Source organism: Delphinapterus leucas, chromosome 17 (genome assembly GCF_059928025.1).
Source record: "Delphinapterus leucas isolate spDelLeu-1000000601 "Yukka" chromosome 17, BTC_Dleu_Yukka2, whole genome shotgun sequence".
Classification (NCBI taxonomy): Eukaryota; Metazoa; Chordata; class Mammalia; order Artiodactyla; family Monodontidae; genus Delphinapterus; species Delphinapterus leucas.
The window spans coordinates 57,083,744-57,097,451 of record NC_143145.1 but is presented as its reverse complement, the minus strand read 5'-3'; the positions used below and the strand labels follow the sequence as shown (position 1 = coordinate 57,097,451).

Below are 13,708 nucleotides of genomic sequence, written 5' to 3'. Positions count from 1 at the left end.
TCTGTCAGTAGTGCTTAATAGCAGTGTTGCCTCAGTTTCTTCTTCTGTAAAAGGTAAAGAATATCTTCTGTACTGGATTTTTGTAAGGATTCATTGAAAGAATGTTTTAAAGCAGAAAATGGGATCCCTTGGACACGAGCAGCCCTTAAATCATTTTTATTGCTCTTAGTTCATTATTATTAACAAGTTGAAAATTCAAACAAGTAGTCTAGTTTTCTGTGAGCCACTCATTTCTCAAGGACAGTTGTAGTTTAGTTTGGCATGAGCAGAGCTACATATCAAATCTCACCTCTTAGCTTAAAAAATAGGTTGCCGAAAGGTTAAGAATGACTCTGAGAAAGATACTGACTCAACATGGCTGCAGTTATCAGCTGGTGATGGTTTGGCTGTACAGTCTGGGAACAAGAAATTGTTAACACCGTCATTGGATGAAATACAGGGTAGATAAGTATTTGCCAAAGTGCAGTCCCTGCATCATGGTCATCTGGGATATTGGTTAAATGTGTAGATTCTTGAGTACTCTTCAAGATCTATGGTATGGTCCTTGATAGTGGAGTTCAGGAGTCTTCATTTTTAGTAAATACCTCAGATGATTTTATACACATTAGTTTGAGAACTGCTGGTATAAACTGAATTGGTAATTTGGGGTTCTGGTGTTCTCTGAGACCATTTTTTAAGCTATACTGTTCAGTAAATACACATGTATAATGTAAATACAAAGGGAACTTAACATCTGAACCTTTCAGATATTTAAAGAGGCTTAAGATAATTGCCAAGGACTTGATCCAAACTATAGAAACCTGATAGTTGGTAATTACAGTAAGAAGTAGGCAAGAGAAGTAACCCTGCAAGAGGCACCCATCAGGACTCCTTGTTCAAAAAATTACCCTATACTTCTACAAAATACATTTTTATGAGTGAAGATGTTTCTTTTTAAAAAATGCTTTAGCTGAAACAGTTAAATTAGATATTGGATTATTTATCCGATAATCTTATGCTTTTCACTTAGTTAAGATAAGCTACTCAGAAATTAAGATTTTGATTGAAGTGTGTCTAATTTGGTTGGATGGGGACCATGATCTGTCTCTTGTGGGGAAAAGCCATTGCTTAGAATAAGGATATTGATTTGAGAAGAAAGTCATAAGAGAAGGTTTAAATTTTAGATCGATCAATCCAAAAGAAAAAAAACAAAACCTTGAAGCTTATTTTCTCTTAACTTTTGCTTAGGGCAGTGGTAGTGACAGCCTGCATCTACTTCACTTTAACCCTCCTCAGTGCTGTGATCATATCTGTCATTGGAATGGCAGATCTTTAAATTGGGGCTGTACTTGGAAAAACTTAACCTATGTTTGTATCAACCTTATTTTTTATTGTGTTAGTACATTTTGTGGTAAAAAAAAAACCATGCTAAACCCATGATTCTTTCTAAATTTGAGTAGAAAGGATTAGTTGGCATTTGTTTGAGGAGCCTGTTGTTTTTGTTTGTTTTCCCTGACTGTGGCCAGTTCTTTGGGAAGAAAAGCAACAATAAACTCATCTCTTTTTGTCCTTCGAGCTGTGAAATATGGTGTTGATGTTTAGGTATGAATACCCAGAATGGAAAGTATACATCATACTCAGGAATTTCATTGTTCTACTTAAAACGTTTGGTAATTATAATTTGTTTTAAAACTTTCTTTGTGATTTAATTTTCCTGTGAACTATTAGCTGTTTAAGAGCTTAGGCCTTCAAGTAAGACAAGCCTAGACTTGATTTCTGGCACTTACTTATTGACTAAGTGATCTTGGTAAAGGTAACCTTAGATTAAGCCCTAGTTTTATCATATGTAAAGTGGATATTCACATGTAAAATGGTAATAATAGTACCTATTCATAGATTTATTGCATGGCTTAAACCTAACACTTAGTATTGAGTAAATAGTCACTAGGGTGTGTTTATAAGACCTTGTTTTTGGTGTCAGATGTGTTACAGAAATAATTCTTTTTTAAAATTTTAGAAACGTAATACACTCCACATTTTGTGTTACATAAAACCCCAATGAAGTCTTAGGGCAGCACTCTGTACTTTCCTTGGCAATTGTTTAATTATGGATAAATAAGGACAATAAATAGTCACACATCTGTTCAGATGCTGCTGCCAAATGAGTTCACGTCAGTTCAATTTTTGTCACCGTATGAGTTAAGAAGGAGCTTTAAGTTTGTATAGTTTTTGGAGTTTTGGATTTGTGGATTGTGTCCCTGTGTTTTAAACTTGAGAAGAATTACATTATTCTAGGAATAAAGTCTTAGCTGTTTAACTGATTATCTCATTTGGAAAGTTTCTGTGTATTTTGGATTCTAATATTTTCCTCTAAGAATGGAGATATCTGAAAGTTCATACTTAGCAGCCTGCTTTAAAATGCTTAGGAAGAGTATTTGTAAATAGTAAATTAATACTGTGTTCTGTTACTGGAGTAGCTTTAAAATATCTTGAAATTGTGTATTTACAACAAAGAATTTAGCAGTACTATACTCCTCTCAAGTGTTAAAATGTAATTTTTTTAACATCTTTATTGGAGTATAATTGCTTTACAGTGGTGTGTTAGTTTCTGCTTTATAACAAAGTGAATCAGCTATACATATACATATATCCCCATATCTCTTCCCTCTTGCGTCTCCCTCCCTCTCACCCTCCCTATCGCACCCCTCTAGGTGTTCACAAAGCACTGAGCAGATCTCCCCGTGCCATCCAGCTGCTTCCCACTAGCTATCTGTTTTACGTTTGGTAGTGTATATATGTCCATGCCACTCTCTCACTTTGTCCCAGCTTACGCTTCCCCCTCCCCACGTCTTCAAGTCCATTCTCTACATCTGTGTCTTTATTCCTGTCCTGCCCCTAGGTTCTTCAGAACCTTTTTTTTTTTTTTTTTAGATTCCATATATATGTGTTAGCATATGGTATTTATTTTTCTCTTTCTGACTTACTTCACTCTGTATGACAGTCTCTAGGTCCATCCACCTCACTACAGATAACTCAATTTTGTTTCTTTTTATGGCTGAGTAATATTCCATTGTATATATGTGCCACATCTTCTTTATCCATTCATGTGTCGATGGACACTTAGGTTGCTTCCATGTTCTGGCTATTGTAAATAGTGCTGCAGTGAACATTGTGGTACATGACTCTTTTTGAATTATGGTTTTCTCAGGGTATATGCCCAGGAGTGGGATTGCTGGAACATATGGTAGTTCTATTTGTAGTTTTTTAAGGAACCTCCATACTGTTCTCCATAGTGGCCGGATCAATTTACATTCCCAGCAACAGTGCAAGAGGGTTCCCTTTTCTCCACACCCTCTCCAGCATTTATTATTTGTAGATTTTTTGATGATGGCCGTTCTGACTGGTGTGAGGTGATACATCATTGTAGTTTTGATTTGCATTTCTCTAATGACTAGTGATGTTGAGCATCCTTTCATGTGTTTGTTGGCAGTCTGTATATCGTCTCTGGAGAAATGTCTATTTAGGTCTTCTCATTTTTGGATTGGGTTGTTTTTTTGATACTGAGCTGCATGAGCTGCTTGTAAATTTTGGAGATTAATCCTTTGTCAGTCGTTTCATTTGCAAATATTTTCTCCCCTTCTGAGGGTTGTCTTTTCATCTTGTTTATGGTTTCCTTTGCTGTGCAAAAGCTTTGAAGTTTCATTAGGCCTCATTTGTTTATTTATGTTTTTATTTCCATTTCTCTAGGAGGTGGGTCAGAAAGGATCTTGCTGTGATTTATGTCATAGAGTGTTCTGCCTATGTTTTCTTCTAAGAGTTTTATAGTGTCTGGCCTTATTACATTTAGGTCTTTAATCCTAAATGTGATTTTCATCTGATTCTTACTGTGGATGTGGAAGTTTGCTTTGTATCACTTTGCAGCATGGGCATGTGATGGAAGTGCTTCTTAACCTGCTGTCCTCTGTATTGTTGTGGAAGTATGGTAGAAAAATGTTGGAGCTTCTCAGAGTAATTGAGAGTGTGACTGGGGTGGTGGCGGTGATGGGAGGGTGTTAGGAAGTTATCAGTTATTGGGCACTTTCTATATTCCATTCTAGAAACAGTTCTGATTTCCTAGAGTTAATGTTAACACTTCTTTTCCCCTTCACAAAATGGAGTTGGTATTTTCATTGCACAGTAAGAAAACAGACTCAGAGAGGTTAAATACACCTGAATAGTAGTAAAATTGAAGTTTGGACCTAGGTTTGTTCAACTCTCTTACATTACCCAACATGCTCTTCTCACACTAGGGATTGGCACTTTGGAATTGAAGAGTCAGCAACTCTCCATGGTTACTTAAATGCTGGAAAATTAAAAGCCTTAATATATTTAGAAACAGTCAGAACATGTTTTGAGGCGAATGTAACTTTGGGTCATGCTATCCTAGTGACCAGTGCAGTGTAGAAAAGAGTGCTGTCCTTGTCAGCAGACCCAGGTTTGGCCTGACATTAAGAAGCTTTGTGTCCCTCAGTGAGTCTCGTAATCAGCTCTCAGCCTCATCTTCAGCTCTAATTCATGACTGTGCTTTCTGCTGCTTCATGAGATGTAGCAAATACTATGTATTTGAAGAATACCAAACCTTTAAAATTTTTGGATTTGAAGGAAAAAAGTCTGGTAAGCACGTATTATATGATTAAATACTACACTTTGAAACAAATGACAGATTATTTATGGAAATGTTTGTGTCATTTTGAAATATGAGATGTTACATGATGTAATTACATGAAATTTGATCTTTGCAGAGTGAGAATGTTATGTTGCCCTGGATGTTTTTCCCAGAATACATGGAAATGATTTATTAAACACAGCCTGAGCAGCCTACCTTCTTCATTGTTAGTGTGTTTATGCTTTTACACATTCGCTGTTTTAGATTACTTTCTCAACCTTCAGGAAAAACGTTTTCAATGACCTAGCTTACAAGCCCCACAAAACCACCCTACTCTGAAGTTGCTTAAGTGATAAAAGAATAGGAACATCAGATTGGTACAGCAAACTGCTTATTTTAAGGTTTGGGTTTAGCTCAGCATTTCTTTTTTATATTCTGTGTTTGTAGCGCAAATGTAGTGAAAAGAGCATTGGCTTTGAGCCCAGGAGACCTGGGTTCAAAATCCTGACTTTCACCAGTTTTGTGACCTTGGGCAATTTACTTACATTCCTGAAACCTCATTTTTCTTACCTGTTAGTAGAAATAATGACTCAGAAGGGTGATTGATAACATTAGAGATAGTTTTTTTTTGGCAAATAATAGGAGCCTAATAAATAGTCACTGTGATTTTTACTATTTTTGGAGTCAGAGACCTGATTCAGATTCCAGGTTTAAGATTGGCCATGTTTCTGTGTCACTTAGGCACCACATGTTAAGTGCTGCCAGTCCCAGATAGTTACGCTCTGTCATCTTATTCTTCTGCTTAGGGAGTATTTACGCAGCTCTTTTTACATGTTAACTTAAGTTGATTCTGTAGGTCTGGAACTCAAGTTTTAAGATGCTGTTATTTTATTTTTCTTTTTAATTGACATTATATAAGCACCACAGGAATGGGAAACCTGCCTTCTACTGATACTTGCTAAGGTATGGGGAAAATGACCAACTGCAAACATTTTCTGCGTGAAAAGCTTTGGTAATTTGCCATTATAAACATATTGTATATTATAAGAAATTGAGAAATTATAGCAAATTAGAAAAGAAATTATTTCATTCTCATTTTGGTATAGTTTACTTTTGTTGATGGAAATACATTTTAGCATCAATTCTTTTAAAACAGGGAAATAGGAGTTATCTCTCTAAATTAAGAATAATTATGAAAAAGTTAGTCAATGAATAAGTGAAAATGTAATTTTTTTTTTTTTTATGACCTGAGGAAGGAAGGGGATGGAGCAGAGAGGGAAGGAAAGATTCCTGTGATAAAAGACACAGTGATAGTGCCAGAGTCCTGTGTTTTTGTTTTGTTTTTAAGGACCGTAACTGTTTAGCTTGAAAATTAGAACAGTTGCTGTTAAATTTGATGAATACATTTTCTTCCTCATTAATGTTTTCTATTAAATAGAGTACAAGCATTTTTTTATATCCTTTACTTGAAGTGGAGGAAAACTATTAATTTCATTTTTTGGAAAGTTGGTATAAGTTATTCGATTATATGTTTAAAAGGTGAATTTTATGGAGCAACATCACCATCTTGTGGCCTTCTAGAAAATTGTTGCCAAAGGTATGTTGTAAAAACTACAAGCGTAAATTAAATTGTTCTCTGATGTTGGCCAAGGGCTCAATCAAATTTGTATTCAGCAGTTCTTACTGTAAATGGGAGGTGGGAGTTAGAAAATAAAATGATTTGTACACTAGGATTTCAACTTTGTAAAAAAAAAATCTGTATTGGAGGAAAATAATGGTACAAAACTGGAAACAGTTGTGAGTTAGGTTGATGCAAAGATTGTGGATGGTTGTGGATGGTTGTTACTCTCACGTTTTCATGAAATATGCAGTGTTTATAGTCAAGCAGTTCTAAGCTAGAAAATATCAATATGTTCTGTCCTCCATTTCTTAATCAATAGGATTACCAAGGCCCAGAGAAGTTTAGATGCCCTGTCTCATTCAGCCATTTAGTGAGACTATTATCTAGAGCAGTGTTTTCCAAGCTGGTGACTCTTGGAGGAATATTTTCTACCTGAATTTTTACACTTTTTTCCTTCATCTTGATGGTAGTTTTAAAAGAAAAAAAAATCAATTTGAGAAGTACTGTAGTTAATTTAAAAGAGCACCTAAAAACTAAATGAGGCTATTTGGTTTTAAGCCTGTGTTTACTTAGCTGTTTTTAAGATTCAAATCGTTGACAACAAGTATCCAAATATAATCATCTAAATAGTATTAAACACTCCTGTGTGCCAGGCTTTGGGGCAGACGTGGTGGATACAATGGCCAATGGCCAGGATTTGTCCTGCATGCTTGGAATTTATAGTCTAGAATGCAGTGAGAAAAATAAAGCTATCTTGATGAACACAGAAGTTTGAAATCAGGGATTCTGGGAAAAAATAGCTATAACTTATGGCAAATACTCATATTTACCATGTATTAGGCACCATGCAAAGTGCTTTTGGTACTTTTTCTCAGTGTCAACTATTTATTTTGGAATTTTGCTTTCCTTTTTGCATATGCACACAAATATGTATTTGTGGAAGGTCTGAAACACCTCTGTGGACAGTACCAGTGGTTTGGCTTTTAATGGGTTTGGTAGGCTTTTGTGCCTTGGTCTTGGTATCTCACCACCATTTATAACATTCCTGTTGGGAAAATCTGTACCGTGTTCTAAGTAGCCGTCTTTCCCCCAGACTTTGAGAGTCCAATTGATGTATCATTTGGGGATTAATTTAAGACTTCTGAATTATTTTGAATATTTAGTTAGGGACAGAAAGTGTCCAAGTTTAATGAGCTTTTCTCTTGTATATATACTGTTGGACATTTGAGTATTTAATAAGTCAAATGAACATTTTAGGTAACACTTATCCTTTACTTTTGTATTGGACATTTTTGTATTGAGCCTTTATTGTGGGCTGTGGAGATAAAATCACATTGGTAAGGTGGACATGGACTTGGTGCTCAGAATTATCAGAGCAAAGATGGGAGAGGGTATCCCACCTGTATAGGATTTTCTTTATAATATTTTAAAGTTTTAGTTCTGTTCTATATAGGTACATTTTTTTTAACATAACTACTCTAACCATTTCTACAGGTTAAATGTTTTACTGATAGTGAATCTTCATTTAATACATTTTTTAAGTATATAGTAAGGGCTGAGCAGTGGGCTAGGGGCTGGAATCATAAAGATAAGTAGTAATAAAGAAATTTCTGGTGTAATGGGGGAGATAAAGAAATAACATGGTTATAGTGCTATGTTTGCTTGAGCTGAATCTTTAGGGATGATTAGAAATTAGGTAGATGAGCAGTGGGAATAACATGTAGGAAGTCATGGGTGCCTAGATGTGTATGTGAGAATCACTTGGGGCCCCTGGTGGAGTCCCCAGGTAATTCTGACATGCAGCCAGGTTGAGGAAAACTGGTAGTGAATTAGAAATATGTGTCATTAGTGAGCTTTGGGTAAAGAGGTTTTTTGGAGAATACCAGTTATTTTATTTTCTCTAGCTGAATTTTAATGAACGAAGGTGGCAGAGAGTGTGTGTGTACGTAATGCATCTGAATAACCGGAAGTAGTTTGATAGTAGCTAGAGTATGCCTTTTTCTCTTCTGAATCCTATGTTCTAAACAGCTCTAACATATCTTTGCTTCTAAACGGGAACTATAAAGATGAGTTGGAAAAAAAAATCGCACATCTGTGGGGATTGGTGCTGCTACTACTGACCTGGGCCCAAGTCTCTGCTCTGTCTGCCTTGAATTCGTTACCTACCACATCCCTGTTAAAACAGGGAATTTGGTCTATGTTTATTGACCATTGTATTCCCAATGCCTCCTTCACCAAAGGAAATGGCAGGTAAAACCTCCTTACCTTTCTTCCCAGACAATTTCAGAGATATCTGCACTTTCACTCATTCTTTTCTCTTTCTAGTCTCAGTGTAAGAACTATGTCTGTACCTCTGCATTAAATCTCAACCAATCCTGACTTCTCAGAGATCTTGTCGTAGTAATCATTGTCTTTTCTGTGACGTCAGCTGCTTGCTGCCTGAAAGCATGTTCAAGTCTCTTCTGTCTTCAAAAACAAACCTACGTACGCCTCCCTTTAAGGCTGTATCTCTTTTCCTGTACAATCGTACATCTGAACAGAGGTTTCTGGCTCTTCATTTACTTCTGAAGCCTCTGGCCTCTGGGCCCCTACCACTGCATTAAAATTGCTCTTGCTAAAGGCCTGGTAACATCCGTACAGTCCAGTAAACAGTTTTCTCTTTTTACTGATCTTACTGGGGTGCTTGGTGGGCCTAGCCACTCTTCTTTTCCTTGAAATTCTTTTTTGAAGCTTTCTTCAACCCTGTGCATGGTCTTCATCTACCGTTCAGCCTTTCAGTACTGCTCTTCCCTGCTAATTGTATGCAGTAGGCCTTTCCTGGATGAAGGACCACCTGTCGCAGCAAGTGGCTTCAGTTCACTCTTGCAGTTCACTTTTGAACTCTGCTTACCTTTACCTCCAGTATCTATTTTCTGAGGTCTGTTTCAGTCAGTCAGTAATACTTTTGGGGGGGCCTTCCCTCGGCCAGGCTTTTAGCCTGGGTTCTGGGAATAAATAAGATGGAGTTGCTGCCCTTGGAGGTCGGCATGGGGTTGGAGACAGAAGTAAGAGGTTAAGATAACTGAACGTAAATCATTGAGAATGATAAAATAGGGTGAGGTGGTAGAGTTGAAGGAGTGAGGCTTTGGCTGTGCCTGGGCTGAATAGAGATTCTTTCTGAACGGGTCATACTTGAGTGGAGCCCTAAGGCTGAGAAGGTAGCCAAGGGACTGTCAGATGGAGAGTGAAAACAGAGGTCTCTCAGCAGCACAAGGTATTCAGGTTAGGGATGGCAGGAATGCCAGTGAGAGAAAAGAGGGGAGGAGAGAGGTAGGAAATGTAGGGGCAGCAGGTCACGTGGGGCCATGTATGAGTTTGGATTTATTGTAGTTAAAAGGAGAGAACATTGGGTGTGAAACAGTTTTTGTGACACGTACTGTTTTGGAAAGCCCACTCTGACCACTGGTAGAGGATGGATGTGGTGTGGGAGCAGGGAGACCATGTGCCTGTAGTTTAGATGAGCATTTATGAAGCTTGGAGAAGAGGGTTGTGTTGGGGATGTTGAGAAGTACTCTCCCTTGCTTTTATCCCTGCATCTGACTAGTCCACCAGTTATAGGTTCTGGTCCTTAATATCTCTGCTTCTTCCTCTATCTCAGGCCATTTCCAGCCTAGCCCACTTTCAGGCTACCCTCAGGACACTGTTACAGCAGTTTTTCCGAAATGTAAGTGTGTTCCTTCCCTGCTGAACATGCATTGTCTCTCTGTGGCTTTCTTAGTGCTCCTCATGGTGCAGCTTCCTTCTGCTTTAAGCTTTCATCTCTTGCAGCTCGCTCTCCACATGCTTCCCTGAGCAAGAACTACTTGTGCTTTTGCTGCCCATATTGGTGGTCTCACTTCTCTGAGCACAGAAGGTCTCGATCGCACTTCTTTCCTCTCATGTTTACAGCGCTATGCAGGAGTCCTCCACAACTCATGTCAACTGTTACCATCTCTCAGAAGCCTTTCCTGACACCTCTTCACCTGTCCCACAAAATCTGATTTAGATGCTTCTTTTCTGTACTATGGCAGTATTCTCTGCATGGCCCTGTCAGTGAGCTTGAAGCTGCTGATTTCCTTGTCTGTTTCCACTGCTAAATTATAGACTCACTGAGGGCAAAGAGCATATCTTAGATCATTTTTGTATTCCTAGTGTTTAACACACTACCTGAAAACATGCCTAGTAGATATATATGCTGAATGACTTAAATCAGAAGAAGTGTTAAAAGAAGTGCCTGTTATCTACTTTGTTTATTGATCAGGTCTTTTTTGCCCCATGGTAAATTGATTCTCTTTTACTGGGAAGATTAGAGGCTTGAGTCAGGATTTCATAGGGAGTGCATGGAGGCCCAGTCTGTTTATCGAGTGAATCCTTGTCTGGTGGTGCAGAGAGGTCCAGGAGAGAATGGGTGTGAGGTGGCCACTGTTTGGTCATGGAAGAGGAGGGCAGATAATTTCAGTAGAGAGGTGAGGCGGCAACTAAATTGCACGGGTGGAGGAGTGAGTAGGAGGTGAAAAAGAAGGTTGGCTTTTCTTTCTTTCTTTCTTTTTTTTAATTTCTCGTTTTGTCTTCTTGTTGTTTTTTAATAATACACAAACCCAAAGTCTGTTTGGTGGCCAAAAAGAAGAGGGTATAAATGTGGGGAGGGAGTATATCTTAGGAGGTGAAAGTTGTGTAGGTACTCGGTCACTTTGGAAAGTAGAAGGGTATACTTCATTTTCAGAGACTTATACTAGGACAGGGTTATGTAGTATATTTTTATAAGAATCTCCATCAGAAATTATTTAAAATAAGGTAGATGGCATGAGTGTCTCAGAAGGTTGAAGTGTTAGGTTTCTAAGTAACTTCCGTATTCAGAAAAATTAGCTGATAAAATTGCAATATAGTAAGACTGTGTTTTTCTATAAATGCTTTATTTTTCATTCTCATATTTAATATTGTTTTTTCATGTTATATTCTTAATAATTTAGCATTTATACAGCACTTTATAATTCACAAACTGCTTATATGATACTAATTTCTTCTAAGACATCTGCTGCTGAGAGAGGTTAAGTTACTTGTCCAAGGTCATGTCAATTTATTTATTTATTTGTTTTTATTTTTTTGCGGTACGCGGGCCTCTCACTGTTGTGGCCTTTCCCGTTGCGGCCTCTCCCGTTGCGGAGCACAGGCTCCGGACGCGCAGGCTCAGCGGCCATGGCTCACGGGCCCAGCCGCTCTGCAGCATGTGGGATCTTCCCGGACCGGGGCACGAACCCGTGTCCCCTATATCGGCAGGCGGACTCTCAACCACTGCGCCACCAGGGAAGCCCCCAATGTCAATTTATTTATTAAGCATTTGTGTGCCAGGGAGTTTTCTTAGCGATTTGTCAATATTAACTCATTTAATTCTCTTAATAACTCTGTGAGGTAGGTACTGTTGTCTTTGTGTTTTTTTTTTTTTTTTTTTTTGCGATACGCGGGCCTCTCCCTGTTGTGGCCTCTCCCATTGTGGAGCACAGGCTCTGGACGCGCAGGCTCAGTGGCCATGGCTCACGGGCCCAGCCACTCCGCAGCATGTGGGATCTTCCTGGACCCGGGCATGAACCCGTGTCCCCTGCATTGGCAGGCGGACTCTCAACCACTGTGCCACCTGGGAAGCCCGTCTTTGTCATTTTATAGATATAAAAACTGAGGCACTGGGACTTCCCTGGTGGCACAGTGCTTAAGAATCCGCCTGCCGATGCAGGGGACACGGGTTCGAGCCCTGGTCCGGGAAGATCCCACATGCCACGGAGCAACTAAGCCCGTGCGCCACAACTACTGAGCCTGTGTGCTGCAACTATGGAAGCCCATGCGCCTAGAACCCGTGGTCTGCAACGAAGAGTAACCCCCTGCTCGCCCAACTAGAGAAAGCCCATGTGCGGCAATGAAGACCCAACGCAGCCAAAAAATAAATAAAATTAGAAAAAAAGCAACAAACAAACAAAAAAAACCTGAGGCACTGTGGGGTAAAGGAGCTTGCCAGTAGTGGAACTGGGATTTGAACCCAGGCAGTCTGGCTGCAGAATTTACTCTCTCAGCCACTGTTATGCTGCCTCTTAGTCAATGTGGGAGCAGAAGTTCAAATCCAGATTCACACTGGACTCTGGCACATGATGGTTTCTTCTTTTCAATTATTTGTTTCTACCCCCACCCCACCTGTCAGCCAGGCTGCAGATCTTCTATAAGCAAAAGCTTACTTGTTGACAGGATCTGACTTGAGTTTCTTGTAATTTCTAACATTACTAGATATTGAGAGTTTTATATTAACTTTGCAGTAAATGTAATTTTTAAAAATCTGCCAGCCTCTGACTTGGAAAAGAGCAAAAACCAGTACTTCTGTCAGCTCAGAATAGAAGTATCTTTGATATTTGATCTCCAGACTGGCCTTTACTTTGGTATGTTGTATTTACTGCTAGCTTAGCCTCCAGTCGTCTGTCCAAAGTCTATTATTAATTATTTATTGCTTTTCTGGGAAGGAATTTGCGTTCTGTATGGACAAGAAGACTTTGTAAATTTTGCTGGCTTGAAGTTCACATGAAACACGTTTTATTTGAAAGCGTGGGTTGTTAGTTTTGCTTTGGGTAGGTAATTGTAACTATTATTAATTGGGGGCAAACACCTTGATAGGAAAATCAGAGCAAGTTAAGTTGCTCTGATTGTGTTTTGTGCTGTGACTGGAGCCTTACTGTGATGGAAAGCTGTTTTAAGGCAAAGAACTAGGTAGAATTTAAAGTACCCAGAATCAAGAATTACCTTGGTTAGAATTTACGAGAATGAGGAAGAGAACTGAGTAAGTAGTTTGACCAGCTATTGGATGTGAATTTTTAGTGAATAAATAAATTGCAGGAAATAAACTAGGAAATAAATTGCAGGGAATTAATGGGCAGCGGGTATAAGGGTGTGTGCCATGATAATTTGAGGAGGCATAAGGTTAAATTCAGCAAGGTTTTTGACTGTTACAGCAAGGGGCATGCAGTAACAATACAAATGTTTGTAGATTTGAGAAAGGAAAAGAAATTTGTTTTAATTATGTAACTGATAGTTTAAGAGCAGATTGATTACACAGAACAATTTTGAGAGCAAGGTGGTCACATAGTTTGGAAATGGTTAAAATTGGCAGTTAAAAGGGAATCTATAGATGGATCAAGATTTAGTGCTTAAAAAATTAAAATTGTGATGTGTATGGTGCATTTCAGTGTAAAATTATTTTGCTTATTAGCTTGAGGTGGCAGCAGATACATATATATATATTTTTTTAATTAATTAATTAATTTATTTATTTTTGGCTGTGTTAGGTCTTCATTTATGTGCGAGGGCTTTATCTAGTTGTGGCGAGCGGGGGCCAGCCACTCTTTATCACGATGCGCGGGCCTGTCACTATCGCGGCCTCTCTTGTTGTGGAGCACAGGCTGCAGACGCGC

The 13,708-nt window shown here is 38.6% G+C and overlaps 1 protein-coding gene across 6 annotated transcripts in view; it reads left to right on the top strand.

The window, feature by feature from the left end:
• The window catches only part of WWP1 (WW domain containing E3 ubiquitin protein ligase 1), a 117,273-nt gene that overhangs the window by 6,935 nt on the left and 96,630 nt on the right, over nt 1-13,708 (top strand). The window contains exon 2 of one of the 6 annotated variants that reach the window (XM_089898993.1): nt 9,883-9,948. The exons of the other annotated variants lie outside the window; for them this stretch is intronic. The gene's annotated coding sequence lies outside the window, so the exon portion shown is untranslated. The remainder of the gene's footprint in view (nt 1-9,882; nt 9,949-13,708) is intronic. 6 annotated transcript variants of the gene reach the window in all.